The 26,975-nt window shown below is 34.3% G+C and overlaps 2 long non-coding RNA genes across 3 annotated transcripts; one reads left to right on the top strand and one right to left on the bottom strand.

Annotated features, from left to right (window-relative positions):
* Positions 1-1,995: 1,995 nt before the first annotated feature.
* LOC128159640 (uncharacterized) lies at positions 1,996-7,841 on the bottom strand. The gene is made up of 2 exons (XR_008240166.1): positions 7,347-7,841; positions 1,996-3,428 (listed from the first exon to the last, which is right to left on the bottom strand). It is a non-coding gene; the product is annotated as an uncharacterized LOC128159640 (long non-coding RNA).
* A 12,042-nt stretch (positions 7,842-19,883) lies between these two features.
* LOC128157858 (uncharacterized) lies at positions 19,884-26,337 on the top strand. Of its 2 annotated transcripts, none has more exons than XR_008239869.1 (3): positions 19,884-20,125; positions 20,579-20,767; positions 24,828-26,337. It is a non-coding gene; the product is annotated as an uncharacterized LOC128157858 (long non-coding RNA). The 2 variants fall into 2 exon arrangements; XR_008239868.1 differs by having other exon boundaries at positions 19,885-20,125; positions 20,576-20,767.
* Positions 26,338-26,975: the final 638 nt, after the last annotated feature.

Here is a 26,975-nt window from a genome sequence, read left to right as displayed (position 1 = left end):
GGAAAATTGCCTCAAAAGATGGCCAGTAGTTTAGGATCATTTAATGCAGATCAGTATAAAAATTGGACAATCCTTTTTTCTATTTATGCATTAAAAGGTGTATTACCTGATGATCATTTGGAGTATTGGAGAAAATTTGTTTTGGCATGCAAAATTTTATGTACGCGTACTCTGTCAAGAAGTAATGTTAGAGTTGCCAACCTGTTGTTAATATCATTTTGTAAAAAAGTTGAACAAGCTTTTGGAAGTGAATGTGTAACCCCAAACATGCACCTGCATATTCATTTAGATAAATGTTTGTATGATTTTGGGCCAGTTTATTCCTTTTGGCTCTTTAGTTTTGAGAGGGAAAATGGTATTTTGGGATCTGTACCTACAAACAAGAGAGACATTGAAAAACAGCTTATGAGAAAGTTTTTGAAAAATAGCTATTCTGTTGATCTTTTCTCTGATGAAGTTGTAGAGGAGCAGTTTGGACCTGATTTCCAAAAACTTAAAGTTTTGTATGAAGACAATCAAAGAGGAACTCTAAGTTTAATTCATAAGAATTCAAATTATGACCTTGTTCAAATGTCATCCAAAAATGTTAGAATTGAGTCACTGAGTTGGATTTTTGATTCTTTTGATGGTGTAAAAATATCGACATTGAAAAACTGTACACTGAACGAAAGAAATGTTGTTTTTTTGAAAAGCATGTACAAAAACCTCTATTTCAATGTAGAAGAAAGTAGAATTTCTGTGTGCAATACATGTAGATCAACTAAATATATAGATATCTATGGTTCAGTATTGGGTATCAAAATGGGCAGAAGCAGTAGGTCATCAATGATTATGGCCCACTGGCATGGGGATGGTGGACAGATTATTAAATATGAAGACATGGAACTATGCCCAAGACCAGGACAGATTGAAAACATTATACTGCACAATGTACTCATTGATGATAAAACGTGTGTTCATATACTAGCTCAAGTTAGATGGTTTGCAAAGCCGAATGAAAATGTACTGAAGTACTATGGCAAGCCAGTAGAGGCATGGTTAAGAGATGTGTATGATGTAGAAGGGCCATCTACTTATATTCCTGTACAAAGGATTAAGTCTAAATTTGTATATGCATATGATAGAGTTGGAGGCAATAATGTAATAGTAGTAATGCCTAGGGAAAGATTTTTATGTTAATTTAGGCAATTTTAATTAACAGAGACAAGCTTTCATGGATCAGTAAATGATTTCAAGTGTTTCCAATTTGCATTATCAATTGATGAGTTATAATGTATGTATACATGAAATCCAACACTTGTTACACACGTTGTACATTTGAGTTTGTGATTCACCTACACCTATTACATGTATGCCTTTTTGTGAAGTCAGCACACACATAATTATACATGTGTGAAGCGTGACACATAAAACATGGGGTGTACACATGTACACAGACATTCACTGACACACATTACATGTATGCCTTTTTGAGAAATCGGCACACACATAGTTATACATGTGTGAAGCGTGACACATAAAACATGCCGTGTACACATGCACACAGACATTCACTTACACACATTATATGTATGCCTTTTTGTGAAGTCAGCACACACATAGTTATACATGTGTGAAGCATGACACATAAAACATGTGGTGTACACATGTACGCAGACATTCACTTACTCACATTACATGAACATGTATGCCTTTTTGTGAAGTCAGCACACACATAGTTATACATGTGTGAAGCATGACACATAAAACATGCGGTGTACACATTTATACAGACTTTCACTTACACACATTACATGTATGCCTTTTTGTGAAGTCAGCACACATATAGTTATACATGTGTGAAGCTAGACACATAAAACATGCGGTGTACACATGTACGCAGACATTCACTTACTCACATTACATGAACATGTATAACTGTTTCTATTAAGAAAGAGGATTTTCTATTCGTGTCCTCTTTTTTTCAGTGCAAAATGAAAAATGAACGCAATGCAATAACAGAAATGAACATGAATTTTATTCATTTTGGTCGATGAATACAACATAAATTGGTGAACCCACCATCTTTTTTACACAAAAGCACATTTTACAGTATCTTTAAACCTTCATATTCCACAATTACAGTCAAAATATTGGTGATTCCACCAATTTCATTCATCGATTATTTCACTTACGAACAAACTTGGTTGGTCTACCAATAATAATATATTGGCGATTCTATTATTTTGAACAGCATAAAATATCTCACTCACAGAGGACCCTGGTGGTTCCACCAATTTTATTCATCAAATATCTCACTTACGAATAAACTTGGTGGGTCTACCAATAATAAGATATTGGCGATTCTATTATTTTGAACAGCATAAAATATTTCATGCACAGAGGACCATGGTGGCTCCACCAAAAATCAAGTGTGAAATTGTCTGTATACAGTTTTGTACTTCATTCAAAGAATTGGTGAACCCACCACCAAAGCAATAATAGAACAGATGACAAAAACAAAACCTTTTCGAATGCCTAAAATCAACAATTCTGCAAACAATGTTTGGTGGTTCCACCAATAGTCAAAGAGGTTAAATTTTCTAGTATATCAATAACTACTACACTGAACAAATTTTAAGAACTTATCCAAAATGAAAAATGCTGTCACTATTTCAATACTTGGTGGATCCACCATTATAAAATTGTGCGAAATGTGAAATGAAACTAAAGTTCCAAATTGGTGGACTCACCAAGAATTTTAAAAGGTTTATAAATCGCTGTGTTAAATATAGCATTGGCTGGGCAACCCACAAACAGGAAAATTTTAGCTTTTATACAAGACAGGAAAGTTGGTGAATCCACCAGAGAGATCACATTAACGTATTTTTCGTTTTCGCTGATGAAGACTAATGGAATAAATTTACCTTGTTAGACTCACTAAAAACAAGCACTTTCACTTTAAATTTACATATACTTTGTGGATCTACGAAGACTTGTTGACCAAAATAGATTACAAACCTGTTGCATGCACACACACACAAAAATAAAATCCCCCAAAAGCACTTTTTTCACTGTCAAATAAAAATATAGATTTGTCGGAGTCTGCTCTTCCTGTGAGTCAAAAGTTTTCCTTTTTAACGGGATTATCAATGGCAGAACAGAACGATATTATAAAAGATAAAAGCAAAAATTATCATCACTAACTCCTAGGAGCAACTTATATGGATTTCCACCGATGGTATGTGTTGTAAATAAACTAGTCACCGTCACTACTATCATTTCAATAATTTTGTTGAATATTCTCGTAGAAAATCACCGACACTACTCTCTGGTCATATTTTAAAGAGTTTACGAATTATCGACATACGCATAATTTGTCTATCCTCCTCAGGCTTCTAGATGGAGGTGGTGCCACAGGGATTTTATGTGTAAACCAACACAGCGATCTGTAAAAGAAGTGCAAAACTGGATAATTATGAAAATGAAAAGAAATCATCAACTTTTTTTTTATATGATAAACTTTCACAAAGATGATTTTACTTGATTTTGTCAGTTCAAGTACAGAGTAAATGACAGAAAATATTGTCACATTAAGTCCATGTTGAGGTCATGCGTTGAAGTTTAGAATAATCAATATAATGTTGTTAACACGAACAAAGTTGCAAAAAGAAAACCAAGTACTCAGTTTCAGTTTAGTATCTAAATAATGACGCAATAATCAATATGTTGTCAATAAATGTTGAAAAAGTACAAGTCTCTCATGATTGTAAATAATATTTCCTAATTTGTTTGTTGCCAAGATAGTTTTTCATATGTATTGTTTCATGAAGATGGCTATAGAATACATGTTTTAACTAAACAACCCCTCAATTATCCAGGGGCCGGAGAGCAATAATACCGGATTAAATGAAAAATAGAAATAAAAATTTGTAAACAAAACTCGAGCCTTGTTATTGTTTACATGTTTGTTATATTGATATAAGCTTCAATTTAACGTTACTTTTTGTTGTTGATAAAATTATTTATGAGCACATTGCATGAGTTTATCTTGTTTCCACAGGTTATTTTGTCAAAGAAAATGTACTTTCTTTACTTTACAAAAATTACATTATTTGTAAGCAAATATAAGACTCGAACTTTGTTTACATAACAACGATTTCTTTCCTCTGTATCTCGCTTGTAACGTGACTTCTAACATTCAAATCTGGTTAAATCGTTTAAAGTAGACAACAAAAATAATTTATACATACAATAAAACTTTCATCTGAAATCGTCTCTAAGTCCCTTTAAAGTATTCTGTACTTACATGGGTGTAGTCTAATTGTTGAAACCATATTAAATAGTATACTTGTACTTTATAGAATAGATAGGATTATGGTGAAAGAGTGATCTATGTTTGATCAAGGGCAGATAAGCAACAAATCTCTTTTTTTCAAAAGTTGTAAGGAAAAAACATAGTTAGAGCTTAATGTATCACAGTCTAAAATCAGAATTCATGTTGGAAATTGACTAGACTTCTTAAAAATTGAAATAAACGCAGGAGAAGCGACCAAAAAGGGCCCAAATCCTGCCGCTAAGTGCAGTCATCCGTTAATGCAATGTAGCTATGTAGACCTACAGTGATCTATAAAAAATCACAAACTGCACGAAATAATCATGGACATATACATCTTGCTGATTTATATGCATTGCAATTTAGATAATTTTTAACAATCATTTTATCAATTTGTTAAAAGACATAGTAAACATAAACGGGGGTATGCTTTATTTGATGATTCATACAGATAATGAAGGTAGCGAAAATTGCAGAAAATTCACATAACCCGAAAACGCGGATTCTGGCCACACCCTGTAATAAGAAACCCTACCCTGTTGTTGTTGAATTAATAATTTTCGACTTTACAGTCTTTCTTAAAATTCTTTCAGTTTCAGTAGAGATAAATAAGAAGAGTTTCAATTTTACGTGTATATTAATAGTGTATGTCATTGACCATATTGGCCTACTGAGTGTATCGGGTGACAAAACAAAATCATATTTGCGCGTATGTTAATTTTAAATCTGTTAAAGAAAGTGGGCGCTTAAGATATACATTCGGCGGGAATCTAGGCGCACACGGAGAATGAAAATTCCATCGATCAATTTTGCACATTTTCCGAATTATAACGGTAATTTGGTTTTTGTTGAACGTGAAATGGGTAGAAAATGTTTGTAATGCAAAGATTGTATCAAAATATGGGTCTATAGTCTGTCCCAAGTTATTGCATCCATCACTTTTTGATGATTTAAAAAAAAACAACAACACATATCTGTGAAAGAAATGCTGTTGAAATCGATAAAAGGAAAAATATCAAGATATCTTCATTGACAAATTATCATTTTTCACTCATAAAAGTTCACACGAACGAAAACAAATTTCTTACGGAGATTTATAATGGGACATGTTTACATCTTTCCTCCATTCGGAAGTACTCGGGATACCTCGCACAATTTTTCAACGTTATCATCCGGGCTTGTTGATGCAATGTATAATCCCCGTAGACTTTCTAATTTGGGATGTGTATTGAAATTTGAAGCTTTAAAGGGGGCGTTTCAAAACAAATAATCTGGACATTATTTATATTTGTGGATGAACGTAGTTTGGAATCAGAGGTATTTATGATTATCGAAATATCAAGCGAAAAGTGGTGGAAGCAAAAACTCGGGAGAGAGTATAAATATAGTAACACAATGCAATTCATGCAAAATCCTACTTATTTATTGTTGTCTTTGAATTATTTTGTCGTCTCTGGGTCTTCTTTATTAGTTATAATAGTTATAGTTGTTTACGTGCTAAAACGTTGCAATCTACGTGTCTTAATAGCTAAAGCTAATTTTTGAACTGATTAATCTTACTTTCACAAGGTCTGTGGATATGATTAGTACCTTCGATATCTCCAGACAAGTTTTTGCCTTAAAAGCCTCGTAATATCTCTAAAAACCGTCAACTGACCTCTGAAAAAAGTAAGCTTAATTCACGTGCTGATCAAGTGTCGTCATTTATACTTGTTAACAAACTACAATACTTCACTTACATGTAAGTTATATTGGCTAATCGAAAATAGTGGTTAAAATATAATGATTTAGTTTGAATGATTCCTGTCTCCTTTAGTATTTTCCCATCATTTTTCTGATTATTTTTGTTTCAAAGTATAGTAAATGAGAAAATGTTTTTAGGCATTTTATATTTAAATTTTAGTGCACTGAAACTATAGAAAAAATACATGTAGCTATGTCTACTTACACTCGTGATCACCAATTGTTTCCAATGAAATTTTTTTCATTGGTCACCTCTTTGCATATGCTGATTGAATTTAAATTGCACATAAATCTTATTTTTAGAATTAAACTTCATATTCATTAAAACTTTTATCTCCTTTTTGATAACGTGTTAGATCCCGCAAGTGACATCCAGATGCTGAAATTATTCAATTATGTTTGAAGAAATTAGGTAGCCAGGTAAGAATGGTATATATCAAGGAAAGTATATCGCTGAATCTATTTTTTGATATCATAAATATCTAACCCAACCCACTAATTACGTCAGGCGAAGGAATAGATTAGTGCACCTTCCTTTACACAGTCTCTGAAGAATTTGCACCTTCTCGTTCCTTTCTTTTTGAAATAAGGTGGTTTTGAGACATGATTATGTCATCTATAGGTCTAGTATTTATTTCGCGCGTGTTAAAGACTTACATTATAAACAAATTAAACCAAAAACACTGAATATTTAAAAACCATTATGACAGCAGTTACAGGCACGTAGCATCGTTTTAGAAAGTGTGTGGGGGCAAACTCATCCAAAAAAAAATTGACAAGCGAAAAATAAGAACTTTCAAAATCATAAAAATCCTAATCCGTGGGAAGGGGGGGGGGGGGTCCGAATATTGCATATCTATTTGTAACTTCATATAACATCAACTTCCTTTCAACTCAATAATTTACATTCTCCAAAAAAAGGGGAGGGGGGCTTAATTTCAATTTTCCTCTTTATATGTAGATTTTTTAAAAAATATTTAATGCGCAAAAAAGCAGGGGGATGCTGCCCCCTCACCCTTACCCCATCCCACGCCCGATGCTACGTTCCTTAGAAACATGTACAATGTACTAGTATGCATATAATGCCAAGTTATGCTTGAAAACAGAAAAAAAGGAAAGGACAGGTCAATGATGCTGATATATCTGTTGCATTTGTAATGTTTATAACCATAACTTTAGCAATCGTCATAACTTTGCGCATTTTTTCTGCAGCTAATTGTGAACACGGTTAAGTAACATATTCACAATAATTCCGAGTATTCATGTTGATGTATAATGTATGACTTACCATATAGGCCGACTTCATTTGTTGGCTTCATTTCTTTTTTCTTTCTTCAATTATTCAACCATCGGCATCCATATAATTCTTTTCTTCTCTTTCACACACAATATCCAATATTTCGGTCATTATTCAAACAGATGAATTATTATGTTTCGTGATAATTCAAAATTCCGTTGTTGTTAATCCGTATGTCCTATTTTAGAATGTTGATCATTCGTACTGTAAACAGCTGTTCTGTGCATGCCCCATTCACCCAGCCTTCCATTGGTTGATCGTATAATGTTTCAGAGGAAGGCACAGCAGGAAGTCTTTATACAACCGTTACCGTTATTTGTTGACTGCCGTCCATTTTAAATTCAAAATAAATAAAATACTATATCTAGGTACATTTAACTGTATTTATTTGTTGAATAGTGCTAAAATTAAGCGCAATGTTTTTCAATTATGCGATCACTTTGTTCCTGTTTTACAAGTTTTTCCGACCCACTTTTTTCAACCACGTTAGTCCATAATACATCTATATTCATAAAGTACATGTACATGTAACCTTAAAGGTAAATTTGTTAATCCTAATCTAAGATTAAATCGATACAAGCAATTAATTGTCATAAAATTTTATATACACTCTACTCCTAGAATAAACAGAAAAATTTATATGATCAATACTCTCTCTCTCTCTCTCTCTCTCTCTCTCTCTCTCTCTCTCTCTCTCTCTCTCTCTCTCTCTCTCTCTCTCTCTCTCTCTGTGCAAAGTATCTTTACACCTTTTTCTTTCTTCAGCTCTCTCTCCGATCTTGCTGACTTTGACATGAGTCAATGTGGGAATTTTAGGACATCCGAGAGCAGTGAAGAATTCTCTCTCTCTCTCTCTCTCTCTCTCTCTCTCTCTCTCTCTCTCTCTCTCTCTCTCTCTCTCTCTCTCTCTCTGGGGAGGGTTAACTTTTACCATGACCTACATACAGACTCTGTCTAATGTTCGACCGCCCCGATTATGACACCGAGTGCTGATTTTGAAGCGGAGAATTTCATCGAATAAAGTTCGATTTCTCCGCTTCACACTGGCGGGCCCGATTTTTAGAATAGTTTTCGTTTTGTTAAAATACATTTCGTTACCGTCCAAATGAAAACTTGTGAAATAGAAAGTGGTGAATGCATCAAAAAGAAAAAAAACTGAGGATGGCGTATATTGTTTGATGATGAGGAGGTTGGGGAACAAGTCATCATAGCGTACATAAGTTGCTTTGAAAGCTTATCATGAATTACGTGTCTGGTAACTGGAATGGGTTCTTTCATATTAATCGGATTGTTCATCTATTTTGAGTACAAAATATCATGAGAAAGAGACATGTCTAGAAGGGCATTGTTTAAATCAACATTTTTTTTGTATGTATTTGAATTACAATGTAATCAGTTAGCAATATTTAAGCGTTCATTTGCTTTTTGTTGAGACATTCATATCACATTGCTGAAAAATGCCGCTTAAGAAAACATAAGCATGTATATAACCAAAATATACATGTATACTTAGTATTCTTAGCACTTTCTTCAAATATCATTAAAAAAACTGTAAGGTGGATTTAGGTCATATAATATAAACACACAAGATAAGGTCGCTAGGATATAGAGGATATTTTGAATCGTGATAAGGAGACACAAAACGCGGTTCCGCTTGTCCAGCAACGTTTATCCTCCCGCTGGTGTGAAGACCCGGCGAATTCAACAGAATGTAGCCTCCCGCTGTGCCGACCAAGAAAGTGTTCTTACAAGTGTTTGTAATTATTTGATCAAAGACCTCCCTCTTTGCTGAGCTTCTAGCACGGAATTATTTTGAAATTCTCAGATATTGCTGAATTTTACGTAATTCATACGTTGAATGATTGATGTTCTAATGAAACATGCTCCTGGAAAGTAACTTATAACTCAATGAATATTTATATATATCTTTTTAGTTGAATACATGTAATTGTCAAAAATTAGAAGCAATTATTAAAAAGGCTTTACGGAAAAAAGTATGTACCTTACAATAATACGATTGAGATGAACAGAATGAGCACCCACATGAATGTTAATGAAGCTATATACCTTATAGATAAGAAACTTTCGAGAGGCGGGTATGACGCATCTTACATGAAGGTCCATGTGCTGCTGAATATTTGTGTATTCTTAGGACAACTTCTCATACATATGTACATGAATGATGTACTTGTTTCCTTTTAATTTATTCTCTGTCGCATCAAATCCAACAGTTTATTCACGCTGCGATAAGTAAAATGTCAAATTTGAGAATAAATCATTGGATAAATTTTTATTCATTTAATGAAATTGATGTTTATTTAAGATATGTATTAAGCAGATACATAATCTCCGTTTCCCGCGCGAAAAACCAGAATTGTCTGATGCTTTTAATAAAAAATCGCACACATGAACATTCTGTCCGCCGCCACTGTATTTTTCAGGGTTACATGTATGTCTGCCGGTGGACATAACGTATCGATTTGTTTTTTTAGAAAAAAAGGCGGGCATTTTGTAACGACGAACATAATGTGACGGCGGACAAAACGTGACTGACCCACCTCATGTCTAATAAGAAATATGCAACTGATACGTTTATAAGACAGAATACATTGCATTTAAAAGTGTAGTCTGCCTCCAAAAGATAGTCTTATAGGTTGATATAGAGTGGTGTTATAGTGGTATGTCCCCTTCCCCCTCCCAATTCATCCGAGTTTGCAGAGATATAAGGAGTACATACATGAACAGTATGTAATATTGAATTAGACCCCCCCCCCCCCCTCTCCTCGAGAATATAGGAATATACCAGGATGATATACAACGCATTTTCATACCGTTGCCACCCCAAATGTTTAGATCTATATACGTGCACATTTTTCACATACATGTATATGTGTATTTCCCTTTTTAAAACAAAAAAATCCTGCATTCGAGCCTGAATATTGAGAGAGAGAGAGAGAGAGAGAGAGAGAGAGAGAGAGAGAGAGAGAGAGAGAGAGTTCACATAATTTTGTTAATTTCGCTGCTAGTTAACTACTGTATGACGTGCTGGTCATTTATCTATACTTATTAAGACATTTTGCCAATAGCCCAAAAACTTATCTTGCGACATGGCCTAGATGTTGGATATGTCTTGAAACATATCTTATGACCACTCTAAGACGAATCATAAGAAGTAAACCGAAGCTGTCTTACGTATACTAAATTAATTATTCTTAGATTGACCGAATTTCCTATTAAGTGAATATTAAGAAATTTTATTTTCAAAGATTTCTTATGTGTTATTTTATTCACCAATGACTATTAGAACCATTTTAACAACAGCTTGGACTTTGGGTAGTTGTGTCAAACGATAATGTGACGTAGGCCTGTTTATTTCATTGTAGGGCTCTTTGAAATCGACAAGATTTGTCTGGCTTTTCAGCTTAGACTACGCGATCGGTGTGTATTTTGCTTGAAACCAGTGTCATTTTTGGGAGTTGATTTTAATCAACTATCCTATGCAGTTACTCTAGATCTGGCAAACCGAAAGTGAAACAGTGTTTGGACCTAAGCACAAATCATCACCGCTGACAAGACTTACATCTTGAAAATAACAGATAAATTCGGTGTACTGTATGCTGAACCATTAATATTCAAGTTCAAGTAAACATATTAATAAATACCTTGAAAATAGTCTGATTTTAAATAATACAAACAATTTAGATATTTTTGTAGTCGAATGCATTCCTACGCCAGAGTTCAATTTAGTCTCGTTCAACCGGCTGTATCCGTAAATTTCCGACAGAGAGTCTCTCTTGGTAGTCGGAGAGTAACGGAGACAGCCGAGTGTCTGATTGAACGAGACAATATTATATAATTATCAATATCTAATATTCATAATATTATCTAATAAATATTCAATATTAATTGGATCCAGACGTGTACAATTTTTAGAAATATTTCGAAACATGATTCTTGTCGGAAAAGTTCGAGAATTCATATTTCAAAAATACAAATCCAGATTAGAAACTACTTGCCATGCAAAATAACATATCGTTGATTTAAAAATTAATAATAATCGATAAAATCAACTCCCGTCAGTACTTCAGTACTTTGATTTAACTTGTTTTAACGCAAGAAATAGATAGTTTTGTCCTACTGAAAGTCCAAGACCTTGATAAAATGAAATGGTTTTATTTACTTGTTCAGCTTGGTTTTTGATCATACATTACGTTTACACCGTATATATATATACTTTTAGTAAATATTTTTATCATCGCCAATTTTAAATATCAGTGAGCCATATTCAACTTCCTTAGAATCAAATTCAAACACCCTAAAAGGTAATGGTACAAAATCGATCTCATGTAACTCTAGCGTGAGGATGGGAGGGGACAGGGGTTTTCAAAGCAGAAAAATAGGAATGGTCTCTGCATAGTGGAAACTTTGAATTCTTCAAGTGAATCTGATATTTTAAAATCCTACTTGTTTCTTGCATTTCTTACCCAGGTTAATGTAGACAATGGTGTGTGCATGCATATACATGTATATATGAATACATGTCATAATACTTATCAAGTTTTCATCAAATTTAAATTGCGTGTATTGTTTTCTCACACCATAAAATTATTTGGATCTAAAAATGTTATTTTCAAGTGAGATATGATTTGCCGCACATTAGTTTTTTTTTCTCATAAAATGGAAATTGCAAAAAGCTCACTTAGATCTACTTGAAAATAATAGACGGGTAATCTTCTTAAAATTTAGAAAACGGATTTTGTACTCAATGTATGTAACACAAGTCATGCGTGGATTTGGGAGAATGAATTTATTCTGAATAAAATCACATAGTAAAGTTACTGAAACTAGCGCTCGGAACCCCCACCCACCTTTGCCGACATGCAGATATAGATAAGATAAAAAAATTGTCCTTGTTACAAACCCTGAAACGTTCTATTTTTTATTTTTTCGAGCGCTCACCGTGCGCTCACTGTGGGTTCACTTGCGCTCTCCGCTCCGCTCCGTTCGCGCTCATCGTTCACAAAGCTCTCACCGTGCGCTCATTGTGCATTCACAAAGCGTTCACTGTTCGTTCAGCGTTCACTTATCGTTCAGTCAGTTTTTATTCGGAACTCCAAAATGAAAGAATCGGTCTTTGCGGGACACAGCAAAATGAGAAAAGAACCCGTGCGTAAAGGTGGAAGAAAACTTACATGTACATTACACACAAAACATCACTTTAAATAAGACTTTAATCCGCAGAATCTAAAATACACATTCTTAAGCAGGTCCGACTTTGGTTGTTTTTGTATGACTTCATACAGCGATAAATTACCACAATTAGACAGTTAGTACATTACTGGATTATTCGTTGTTAAAATCATTATAGTCTTAAATTTGGTTTAATTTAAATGTTATTCCTAATTATGAATGGTATGGTATAAGATGGAATAGAATAAATTTTATTTGCAGATTATTGGATAGGATAGCCATGTTTTGTCAATATTCACGATAGCAGCACTGTACATTTACTTAATCAGCTATTTTGTCCTGATTACCGACGAAATACAATGTAAAGATAATCTCCGAGGCACTCCAAATAAATCGTTCCCCTTGCGTTCACAAGGCGTTCACATATCGTTCACCGTGCGTCCACCGTTCACTTTGCGCTCTGCGTTCATTAGCGGTCACCAAATTCCGTTCAGCGTGCGCTTACTGTTCGATCAGAGTGCGCTCACCGTACGCTCAGAGTGCGCTCACCGTTCAAGTGGGAAAATAGAACGTTTCAGGGACTGTACCCCCCCCCTCCCCTTTGTAAAAAAGTATGTACCGCGACAGATTGGTTGTCCACCTTATGCATAATTTGTAAACAATAAACAAATGGTGTGATACGTCTTTATGCATATGTATAAATTATTTATGCATAAAACATAAAAGATGAAGGGGAGGGGGTGACCCCATACCCTAATTTTTTTTCACGATAGCAGCACTGTACATTTACTTAATCAGCTATTTTGTCCTGATTACCGACGAAATACAATGTAAAGATAATCTCCGAGGCACTCCAAATAAATCGTTCCCCTTGCGTTCACAAGGCGTTCACATATCGTTCACCGTGCGTCCACCGTTCACTTTGCGCTCTGCGTTCATTAGCGGTCACCAAATTCCGTTCAGCGTGCGCTTACTGTTCGATCAGAGTGCGCTCACCGTACGCTCAGAGTGCGCTCACCGTTCAAGTGGGAAAATAGAACGTTTCAGGGACTGTACCCCCCCCCCTCCCCTTTGTAAAAAAGTATGTACCGCGACAGATTGGTTGTCCACCTTATGCATAATTTGTAAACAATAAACAAATGGTGTGATACGTCTTTATGCATATGTATAAATTATTTATGCATAAAACATAAAAGATGAAGGGGAGGGGGTGACCCCATACCCTAATTTTTTTTTCAAAACAGTTATTTATCTGAAATTCTTATTTGGATGCATGATAAAAATCAAAGGGACCTAAATCACAAAATTTAGAGATACAAAGCACAAAATATACCCACTTATTGGTTTGATATTTAAAAAAAAAATATGTTTTTCAGTCAGCAGCATAAAAAGAATTATGGCCACGTACATTACATAAATCGTCAGTTTAGATTTTTCAACCCTATCCTCTCCTATAACTTTTCATTTTGCAGTTGTGTTAATTCTATTTTAATTTTAAGGAATATGTTAAGAAAGTTATTTTTAAAAAATTGGACTCGATATGAACAAAATTAACTAAATACTCAAGAAATTAAGATATTAAGCATTTCATCATATACATGTGTAAGTGATACATGTTATCTCCGAGCTTAAACGGGATATCATCTAGTTTTATTGCAGGGACGTATTATCGGGGGGGGGGGGGGGTGTCGAATCAATGATTTTTCCTAAATTTACATATAAAAAATAAAATATTTGGACAAAGAATAGAATTGAAAATTAGGAGATGAACAGTAAAATCCACGGATTAGGATTTTCATGATTATGGAAAGGTGTCTTATTCTTTTTTCCTCCCGTTTTTTTTTTCTTTGGGGGGTGGGGGATGGGGATGCCCCCCATCCCCAACCCCCCAAAGAAAAAAAAACGGGATGTCAAGATTTTTTGGATGAGTCTGCCCCCCCCCCCCCCCCCCCCACTTTCAAAAACGATGCTACGTTTCTGTTAGTTCTCTTCTCTATTTTAAACTGCTGAGAATCATATCCTCAGTACTCTTTGCTGGTGTGGAAAACATTAACCTTTTTAATAGGTTCTGATTGTGGATACTGTCCTTTACAAAAAACTGTCGATGGGAATCAATTAAAGTGAAAGATTTTCATTATCAGGATCACGATTGTTTCTCGAAACTTCTTTACAATTGCTTTTAAATCTGGCATACATGTCAAAAGGATTTCAGGAAATCGCTGGAAATCTCAGTTTCATTTGATTTGGTTTTACATAAAGAACAGGATCCATTATTTCTGCCAAAATGTCCCTTTTGTCCATAAAAAAAAAGTTGCGTGCGCTGTAATGCATCTACATTTAGCGACATAAAGCACACCGGTGCTGAAAACTGCCACTGTAATTGTGGTTGGAACTGTATGCAAGTCTATGTTTAAGATGCGGGTCCTGATGCATGTAAGTTGAAGTTAAGGGAAACTCGATTGACCGGAATCGGCGTGAATCGTATACCCGGTACACATATCTGCACCAATAATCCGTTCCGGAATTTCTTTAACATTTGCTAGTAATGTCCAGAGCATGAAGAAAGAATTTATTTGGACGATTATTGACATAAAATTACATGCAGCACCACCAATTAGGACCACTGTTCAACTTGATCGATCCGGCTGTTCTAAAACCCGATTGACACTCGATCGGATTGTGGTCCTCTAAATGTTAATTCACCAAGTGATTAGCGCTTCATCTTTTATCATAGATCTGAGATACATTTTGATATTAGGACGACTGTCCGATTCCGGCTGATGTACATAAGAGTTTCAACAATTTTTTAAACAAACAACTACATGTATATGTACATGTAACATGTGAAAAATTACAAATGGATAATAAATGTAGAACAGACTATGAAAGCTACGTAAATCCCATTGTAAAATATACATGTACAGGCACATTTAGCAAATGAACCCCCTTTGAACAACATGCAATATAAAGACGACAAGTGAGGAAATCCAATTTTTGTTCACTAGCTTGGTATATTTCCCGTTCGTTAAAATAGTTTCCTGTGCATAGATCGTTGAACTTCTTCGTATAGAAACGAAGTTGAGCCTCTCTCTCTCTCTCTCTCTCTCTCTCTCTCTCTCTCTCTCTCTCTCTCTTTCAAATATAATTATACATAATGAATTAAGCTACTAACAGGTAAGTAATAAAACACAAAAAAAATCTTGGGATATTTCATCTGACTTCATGACCTCATGTAAATGGGTAAATTGCAAACCCTTGTTTCATTTATTCACATTCAAGGCAGACACCCCATCCCTTGCACCCGCGCTAAGGTGTTACATGTACGGATACACTAGTGTATATACATGTATATGTGTTTTACTATGATGAAAATATTGGTTGTTGTGATCCCGTGTACAATAAATTGTAATTGAATGAAAATAATTTAGCGAACGCGAATAACTTCATGTAATTTTTTTTTAAACTTACCTTGAAAAAAAAGTTATTCAGATTTAGCAAATCAATTTAACCCTAACCCTAATCCTGACTCTGGGGAAGTTTGCCTCAGTCTGGACGGACCGGGAACACAAAAACAGTGCTGTTTTGGGCCCGGCTCCGGCTGCGGTACCCCCCTCCGAAGCGAACACAGAACGTACCCGCGTTGACGCCCGACTCCGCATTGGCTCTGTGGTGATGCTCGTCGCCGGCGCTACGGATACGACGGAGGAAGAAGGGCCTGTCCGCAGAGGCTTTGCGGTTATGGTCCGGCAAGTCTGCTCCGGTTCTCGAAGCGATGACTTACTCGCAGCACGGATCCACAGACCCATCGGACGAAATGACAATACCCGGCGCTCGGTGGGAAGATAGATGAACATGAATCAAGCAGGGGCCTTCCACGTGAAGTGGATAAATCGCATTTTACCCGTTGAAATTCTGCTTTTACCTCAATATCGGCACTCGATGTCAAAATTCGGAGCCCGCCTGTGAAGTGGAGAAATCTCACTTTCCCTGATGAAATTCTCCACTTCAAAATCGGCACTCGTCAATATCAGGGAGACCAAGCAGATGACAGAAGCGATTTCCCTTTGTCTGCATGGTCGGTCAGGATTAGGGTAAACCATCACCCAGAGAGAGAGAGAGAGAGAGAGAGAGAGAGAGAGAGAGAGAGAGAGAGAGAGAGAGAGAGAGAGAGAGAGAGAGAGAGAGAGAGAGAGAGAGAGAGAGAGAGAGAGAATATTCAAATGAGGCATCTACATGTCGTAAGATCCTCACATAGACATATCAAAATCTGTAAGTTTTGGGAGAGATAGAGAATGACAAAACAAAGAGGTAGATATTTATCGAGTAAGTACAGCTTTATACTTCAGAAAGGGTGGCCAATAATGAGCGTCTTCAAATTTATGTATCTCGACATCCTTTTGACACGGAAATTGTTTCTGTTTTGAATCATTCATAAAATTTAGGTGATTGCAATAATTATTGCTGTTCAATTAAGAAATAAACAAAATTGTTACAATGTAGAAAATGGTTTAAGCTCACGCGATAACCACTGAGACTTCAAAAAAAATATTTCTTAGCCTACGTTTCTGCTATTTTGTAGCTTGATTTAAGGGAAATAAAATACATTTGCAAATATTTATACTTACATATAATTAATGATTTTACATCGTTTATACGTTCATATAACCTTAAATCAATTGTGTGTATGTTAAATAAATGAGAGGGAGATGTGTGAATATTTCCGGAATCAATATAAATGTTTTCTTCAATAAAATCACGGACTGTGTTGACTCTATGAACAAATGACAGACTTCCAACCGTAAACCATGTTTAATTCGTAAAACCTCTGCCTATTCCCTGTCATCGTCGGTACCATCTGACACAGGTATGCCGACAGACCTTCCATATATAGAAGAAGAATATTTTAATCGTTGTTCCTCTAAATCACCGCAAGGATCGATGATACTGCACATACTTTTTCTTATTTATTGTTTTTAGAGAGAGAGAGAGAGAGAGAGAGAGAGAGAGAGAGAGAGAGGGAGAGAGAGAGATATATATTACACCATTACAATTATAAACGTATTAAGTCATATTATTTACGGAAGCTTTTAATATGATACATATTCCCAAATTACATGGGGAAAATCAGATTAATCATTTTATTTCTTAACAACATCAGAGAAAACATTTTCCTTGAACATGTTCCCCACATGCATATTTACGATGTCTCGTTTACAAACATGCCTGCATCAATTATTGTACATAACGTCTGTCTATCGATTGAGGTTTTTTTCTCCACTGGATGTCTTTTTACTCGTATGACGACTTTCTTTGTTGCTTGACTATTTGATAACAAAATTCATTTCTAAGCTATTATGTTGATTTTTATATCGCCTTAAGATCTGTTTAAAGATCATTACAAAAGTTGTTATTATCAAAACCGATTTGGTTTGACTTTTCCTATAGCGTCACGATCATTTCTGTCAGCTACGTCATGCATAAATTATACACGCCGCCGTTGTGAAAACTTTATGATTGGTTAACTCCTTTTCTTATGCGGAGTTATCAGTACACGCTTATGCAATGCCAGAGCTGAAAGATTTCTCAGAACAGTTCACTTCCCCCAAATATGATTAATTCAAAATCGACTACCCCCTATGTTTAAATTCTGTGCCAAACTCTCTCTCTCTCTCTCTCTCTCTCTCTCTCTCTCTCTCTCTCTCTGTAAACGAGCGTTAAACCATAGCCTCAAGCTACGGTCCAGAGTACGGCGTTATAAAAAATATAATATTTAAAAGTTGCATGTGCTAAGCGTTCATTTCATGTAAATACCGTAAATGTATAATGCACATGTATTACCTACTAACTTGCCAGTCGAAGTGATAGATATGAATTCCTCGATTTCTACACCTTTTGATCGGCAATCGACAGTCAATAAAAGAATTGAACGGTCATGGTGTGAAAGAACGAGACGGAGAGTGCAAGGGGGTTTGTACATGTGCGTCTTCATTAGGCAAGTGTCCGATTCGTTTCTCTTCTGTTGCCCTATCACTTTCGGTGTAAATATATATACTAAAATATCTACAAACCATTTACTGCTGATTTCTTTATTTTACCTGTCTCTGAACCACCGATCACCAGCTCCATACATGAACACTGGTTTGTTTACATACATAAAAAATACAGTTCTTGATCCGCTTTCCGAGTACGGTTAAAGGTTGTTTAATAGGAGAAAGTTTGGGGCAAGTAAAATACAATTAGTAACAGTAGTAAACTAAATGAAGAATTATTTAAATGGATTATTTGCACAAAATGTGGTATGGTATGATGCAAATCTTTTTTAAAAATAGCGTTATTTTTATACGCGGCAAATTGCCGTAAAAAATTTTTTGTACATGTAAGCATTGTACATGCACTGTAGCTTTATATTTTCTAACCCAAAAGTTATACATAGAGCTACAGCTATATTATGCTATGTACCGTATGTATTGTTTTATCACAAGTGTACGTACACTTTCGAAAAATAGCCCAATTTCGACAGTCACGAGTACCCATGTGAATTTTTCATTCTCTGATATGTTGTTGTTCTGTCCGTGCATAATTTAGTCTTAGTTAACCAGCAGCCAATCAGCGGTAAGCTGAATCCACCAATAAAAAAATTGTGGTTAAGGTGCGGGTATTGTTTATGTATGACGTAGCTGAAAGAGTTGAACGCGACGCGATCGGAAAAGTCAAACCAAATCGGTTTTAGTAATATCTTTGCGTCGCCTCAAACGCTGACGTCGCCATTTTACTACGAAATGAAACAATTTTTTATTGGTTAAAAACATGAGCCTGACAAAATTTTATCCCTTTTTAATGTTCTTCATTATTTAATTCGAAAAGTACTTTTCGTCACGATATTCATTTCTTTATGCTGATTTTAACTTTTCATTTTTTATTTTCATTATCAAGTGAGTAACGCTACTTATCTACGCAATTTTTGGACAATCTTCGTATAACATTGTGAGTTAGTTTTTGATATGAAAGAATTACTATGTGAACTACCCTATTAGCCTTGCAAAGTTTTACAAACCCGTGAGTCAAATTTCTTGACTTATCTTATGGCTGTATGCTTACAAATCACAAACAGTGTCTATTTGACCGTTTGGTTGCCTACATGTACATGTACCTGTCCGTATGTCCCCTCTCTCACTCTCTCTCCCTCTCTCTGACTTAAAAGTGTGTGACATAAAAGTAACAATTCTCTTCTGTTTACCAAAACACTTGAATAAAATGAGAGAGAGAGAGAGAGAGAGAGAGAGAGAGAGAGAGAGACTTGGATAGATCGTAGAGTATGTTACATATCGAAAGAAGACACGTCTGTTGTTCATTGGGAAATTAATCTAGACTGAGTGAGTGGTCTAAGGTGCGGCCTAATTAGTGTAGAACTGTTGCCGTGGAGCCATGCTGTGTCGTTTTTGTATTAGCATAAACAGGTCGGTCTGCGCTATAGAATTGTTTCAGATGTTTACAAGCTTTGCATTTCGAGGATACAAACAACGTATTCGATTACTGCATGTAAATCATGGATGAAGAGGAAAAAAAATCATAAGTCAAAGGTACGTTTTTAAATTGATGAAGTCAAAATATAAAGAGAAAATAGACTACTTTGAGTACAAATTGTACGTTACGAATATTTTCCTCTCTTCCAACTGATAAAAACATAATCTAAAGAATTCCCTACATATATTCTAACGATGTGGACGCTGAGAAAATGGGTCAAGGTAGAGACTATTGTGAAGATTACTCTCGATGTTTCTCTTTTGAATAGCGGGTCATGTCGAGAACAAGTTAATTATCATGCCAATTGGCGAATAACTCGACAGTTAAATTTCGAATTTCTATTTCATGCAGTGCATTTTTAGGAAAGATATCTCAATAGCATTCAATTTGGTGATAATCTCGGCATTTCACTCGGCGATTTGTCTAATACGTCTGCATTGACCATGTTAAGAGAAGGATCAACATCATTTGCCAAATTATTCTAATGTTTCTTCTTTTCCGTTTAGAAGACTCTTACAAAGCTTCCTCCGTTATGTGCCGTGATTTTCTCGAAAACCTCGTAAAAGGCTACACGCTCAGACTCGGAAGTTGCTGTGATCATCATCCTACTTTTGAATCAGATGTCAAAATACTAATATTCAAGCGCCTGTTAATGAATCTACTGGCTGAAAAGATCCATTCACAAGCATTACCCGAAGGTAGGTTGTCATACACTTAACGTTTATAAAATAAACACTTCGATCTAGACCCTTTTATATAGTAATGATTATGTTTATAGTCTTTCTTTAAAAAATCACAATATTGAATCAATATTGGGACATGAAGCTACAGAACTTCGAGCTAGACAAATTCGTCGTAGTCTTCAAAGGTCTGTCCAAGAAAACACATATACATGTAGAACGGTTTGATTTTCATAAACTAAGAAAAAACGTTTAGTACAGGCTACATGAAAATTCAGAACATTTTCGCAAATTCAAAAAGCGCACACATTTTAGTTTAATGCATACCAGTATTTACAATGATATATTTGCCTCTAAGATTATAATACATGTTTTGATGTTGGTGTCATTTAAGGTCGATTGCCTTGTCTATATTTATGAAAGAAATGAATTGCAAATGTTATTTGCAAAATTTATTTTTCATATTCTGATTCATAAAACATGGATCTCGAATGAAACTTTTAAATGACCCCCCACCCCACCCCACAGATTAAGTGTCTTGTTTATATAACAAAATCATGTACCTATTGTTGGGATACAGACAAAAATATTGTATGGATTAAGTGAACATAGCTCTTTCTATTTTCGAATGACGACTGTTCTCTATCATTTAAATAATATTGCCATACAGAAAAATGTTATGTAAAGTTTACATTGTAAAATTATGTCCTATTCAAGATTTGATTTTCATCGAGAAATTGATAACTGATAAAGAATCTCTTTGTTCTATATTAATTAGGTATATGCTGATTTGCGTTAGCTAAGGAAAAAATATTCTTGACAGTCTCTATGTATTTTGATTATTAAAGTCATCTATATCCAAATTGACCGCAGTTGAACTGAAATTCAGATTTTATTGATTTAACCAAAATATCTTAATTATTCAGTTAACAACAACTTCTTTTATAGATAGTCAAATTAATTCACGGGCACTTAGCATATAAATTATGGGATGGAAGAAGTAAAATAAAATCCATGTTTAACACATGATGCGTATTTGATACACTAGAGGATAAACATTAAAGGGCTTTGTGTATTCAACAAGATTGTTTTGTACGTTATACTGTGTCCGAATTTTTCCTTATTTGTTTTTCTTGACTTATAGTTTAAAAAATGAAATCAAGTAGCAGCTGGCGTGATATTCAGAGGAGATGACAATGCGAAAAAAATTAACTACATACAGTTGATGTATGTTGCTAAGATTTTTTTTATTGCATCTGACTGGAAAAAATACAAACATTTCCGGCTTTCCACTGTTTAATATGCGGTTTAATGATGAAGCTTGAAATATTTCTATTCTTGCAATATCTATTGTAATAAATATGAACCCGCAATCGCATAAATACAGCTGTACATGCATTAGGACATTGATTACAGAAGGGGAAGGGGATGATTAGTGGGACGTATCTCTTCTAGATTTTGTTCGTTAGGTTAAATGCCACTATTAAGTTTTATCACCGTCCCAAATTAAATGTATCAGATAAAAGACTGTTTTGGAGAAGAAGAAACCCCCCCCCCCCCCCACTCCTGGTGCCCGTTTCACAATGATTTCCAAAGATGATTCATTAGATAGCACTTAAGAAATGCGTAATTTATAACTTAGGAATTTCCCGAGGTTTACCATAGCTGTTTCACAAAACTTTCTTAGCGTAGCACAGTTGACTTATCTTAATTAAGATGCATTGTAAATCACTTTCATATCATATTGTCAAAGCTGAACACCGCTCGTAAATAGGCACCGTCACACAGATATCTGGTATATAAACCCTTCGATTTCGTTACACCCGATTGCACACCTGAACCTCGTGGCCGACATGTAGTATTCCTTTCGTGGTCTTAAGATTTTATGCATTTTTTTCTTATCTTATGTTCATTTTCTGTTCGTAAATAATGCATTGACCAATTTATTTGATGTTAGTATTCTCCTGGCCTCAAAAAGTGCGTAAAATTTGATAATTTCATCGCGACCGGGTAACACGGCGAGGCAAAATGTACGTCCACACAGGTGAGACCTCTACAGCGAAGTACTTTGAACTGTTTAGAGGTCTGTCCCTTATATAAGGGTTGTAGGGACAGCAGTGGTTAAAGAGAAATATGGCGGACAGTGCCTATTTACGAGCGGTGTTCAGCTTGAACGCTAAATTAATACCGATTATGTATAAATTCTTTTCAATATAACAAGAATGTAAACTTTATAGGTGAAGATAAAAATTCATTCTCTTATTCACCTAGAAAAAAATGCGTACATAGAGTGTAAATAGTGTAATGTCCAAATACATATACTGATATTTTTTATGAAATTTTCCATTTACATGCATAAGCGAGCAGATAAAAAGCACGTAATGTTCTTTGTAAACGGTATTTCTTTTTAATTTGATGCATCGATCAAAGTATCTTTCTTGTTTTTTATTACATGTACATATAATTCTTTGTTTTAGATATTATATGAATATGACTGCATAAATCAACTGAAATTGGTCACTGCTGAAATTTTTACGATCTAGTGTATTTTTTGTCTATAGTTGGTTCATTATAAATAGCCCGTGTTAACATATACAAATATGCTTACTCCAAAGTTAAAAATGCTAATGTGACCAGATAATCTAAAAAATGTAAAAATCTAAAGTCTAAACCAAAGGAATTAATTGACGATATATATTATGTATATTTTTACTTCTAATGTTTTAGTTTAGATGTAAAGTGAAACAGATTTTAATGATACGTGTAATTTATTATTTTTGTTCCACTTTAATGTGCTTTAATCTCCGTATAATTCTTTTCAGTAGAACATAAACAGTCGTCATGTTAAGTTTGTTAAGACATCGATTTACCTGTCTTTTTAAAGTAAAGACATAACTAAGGAATTTCCTAAGATAAGACTTGAATAGTGAAACGGATAAGTAATGGACTTAAGAAAAAGTTTTTTCACAAAATATAACTTAGTCAAAAGCATGGTTTGTGAAACGGGCCCCTGGGGATAGATTTTGAACCTAAGTTGTCCGATCCAATGTATCTGCCCGAAACTTGATGAACTCGCCCTACACTATCTTCAAAGATTTTTTGTTAATTAATCCACATATCAAAAAGTTCTCGCTAAATATTCTTACTCTTAACGTATTTATTCAATATTATTTCATTTAAAGTAGATCCAGTGTTCTGTGACGTCACACTTTTTTTTAAAACTTTGAATTCTTTAAAAATTGTGCAAGATAGTTTTATTTATTTTATATGAATATAATCACATGGATGTAATTAGAATTATTGGTAGGTTCAAGATATTTTCGCACTTAATTTTATACTAAATTTCCAAATGTTTATATATTTTATCTATGCAAAGGGGAAATAACTCTTTTTCTGACTTTCCTCTCAGTTGTACGTCTAAATGCTATAGTTTTTCTTATTCCAACGATTAATTTTAAAATAGTTTTGTAATTTTAGTTTTCTGATAAAGTTGACATTAAAATTAAACAAGAAAAACAAATTTCTGCCTCCAATATTTTACTTTTAACAACAAAAAATACATTTTTCTAATGCTAAAATATGCTTTAGTTTATGTTTATCTGGCATCTCAAAAAGTGTGATGACATGCATATTTTTTGTAAGAATTGATGACATTTAAGTCTATCAAGTCGAAATCAGTTCGGTTTTTCAACTTTCCTCAGAGAATTTTACGAGTATGGAGCTACCTTAAAGTATATATTTTTATGCTAACTCCCACTGACTTGAATCCGCCAAAGCCTGTCCACTACCTCACTTTTTATACTATTTCAAAAATGATAGTAGGGTTTGTTTTTAATAATTTTACAATAATTATTTATAAAGCAATAAAGGCGTTTTCGCTTAAGCTTAGGGACGTTTTCTCACAAGACTTAAAATACAGAAGGTGTAATCAGTTACTTTATTAGTTTATTGGCAAAATGCATTTATTTATAAGGATAGAAATGCATTATCACCTTTGATATACATGTAGGAAACATAGATTTGTTGCCTTTATCAAAGATCTAATTAAAAAGATTGAAAAAAAATTATGTATTTTCAGGTGCACCTTTTCTTATGCACATGAGGATGTCAATGCATGATTCAGCAACGAGGCTGAAAACTGAGGAGGAAATGATGATCCCATTGAACTACTTCTTAAAGTCAACATGATTATTAACGTAATTTAATTATGACATTCACACCTTGATGCAACATAGTATGTCTGATTTGACAAAATTTACTCGTCCACTTCACTACAAGATTACAAACAACGATTCGATAGTGAAAACGTTCTACATAAGGATGGGTGACTCGCCTACATGTAACAAGAAATCCGAAGGAGGTAAACAAACATGGTATAAGCGTCGCAAAATTTCTAGCTTGAGAGGAATACCAAAACTTTTCCCGTTCATCTTTAATGCATTTTTTAAAGAAAGAATTTTTATCCTCTTCACTGATTGGAAATGGTCAATAAGTTATCATATTGATTAGTACAAATCATCTGTGAAAAAAATAAGCTATATAAGAACAGTAAGAAACAATGCTGTAAATAGATGGAGACATTTTTTTCGCACATGCATAGGGAATATGTCAAATGTTTTCTAAATAGTCAACTCTTTATGAAAAAGAGAATATACGTGCAGACACAATACAAAACGTGATCATGGATGATGAGAAAGTTATATGTAAACCCTTTGTTTAAAGCAAGTAATAAAATGTTCCACTACTGTAATCCAAAAACACTTCATGATATTATAATATTCTTTAAGATTTCTTTCTACACGTATTTCTTTTTTTTTATGGCATTGTAAATCCAAAGGCAATTACGAGTTATGATGATATGTTGATCTTTCTGGTGGATTCACCAACTTTCTGATCTTTTATGTAAACTGAACAAAGCATTCATGTTGGTGGGCCCACCAATTATGTATTCAATTGCAGCGATAAACTAATTGTTACCGGCCTGGAGTCTCTTTGGTGAATCCACCAATTTTGTAATTTTTTTTATAATTCGTATAACTTGATATCTGGTGGATCCACCAAGTATGGGTATTTTGAATTTTGTCAATCTTTTTGGTGGCTTCACCAACTTTCTTCTTGTGTATATAAACTGACATGTTTTGCGGTGTTTCTGTTTATTTAATGCCATCGATAAATGTTTAGAAACTTTTGGTGATTGCACCAACTTTGTACTCTATATTTGTTTGTAAAATTTTATTGGTGGATCCACCAAATATTTGGATAAAGAAATTCTGTCTGCATTTTTCATTCTTTGGTGAGATCACCAAATTTAATCAGTAAAGTATAAAACAAAACGAGTATTGCATATTTGAAGCTGTCTAAAAAAATACAATCGCCAAAATTTTATTATTGGTGGACCCACCAAGTTTATTCGTAAGTGAGATATTCGATGAAATAACTTGGTTGATTCACCAATATTGTGACTGTTATTGTGGAATATGAAGGTTTTAAGGTACTGTAAAATGTGCTTTTGTGTGAAAACGATGGTGGGTTCACCAATTTATGTTGTGTTCAAAAACAAAAATGAATAAAAATCATGTTCATTTCTGTTTTTGCATTGTGTTCATTTTTCATTTTGCACTGAAAAAAAGAGGATACGAATAGAAAATCCTCTTTTTTAATAGAAACAGTTGTATGCCTTTTTGTGAAGTCAGCACACACATAGTTATACATGTGTGAAGCATGACACATAAAACATGCGGTGTACACATTTATACAGACTTTCACTTACACACATTACATGTATGCCTTTTTGTGAAGTCAGCACACACATAGTTATACATGTGTGAATCGTGACACATAAAACATGCGGTGTACACATTTACTCATTCACTTACATACATTTCACTAGACACATCAGTGATATATATGTATATGTGCAAGTACACACATTTTAAGGATTAAATGTACACATTTATTTAGGTTTTTCTGTGTGTTTTTTTTTTTATAATCATAAATTGGTGTTAAATGAATTGGATATAATTTTGACATTGTATTCTGTCGTGAATTTCATGAGCTGTGTTAAACTTTTTTAACTTTGTTATGCATAATACATATCTTTTTTTAAAAAAGAATGGAAAAAGGTATTTCATGTTGTTAAAAATCAGTTGAAATCTGAATTTACTTTGATGCACAGTTTAATAAAATTGAACATGCACTTCATTTGCTTTTTAGCTCACCGAGACGA

Source organism: Crassostrea angulata, chromosome 8 (assembly GCF_025612915.1).
Source record: "Crassostrea angulata isolate pt1a10 chromosome 8, ASM2561291v2, whole genome shotgun sequence".
In the NCBI taxonomy this organism is placed as follows: Eukaryota; Metazoa; Mollusca; class Bivalvia; order Ostreida; family Ostreidae; genus Magallana; species Magallana angulata.
The sequence above is the reverse complement of the archived record's forward strand: the minus strand, read 5'-3'. Positions and strand labels throughout refer to the sequence as shown.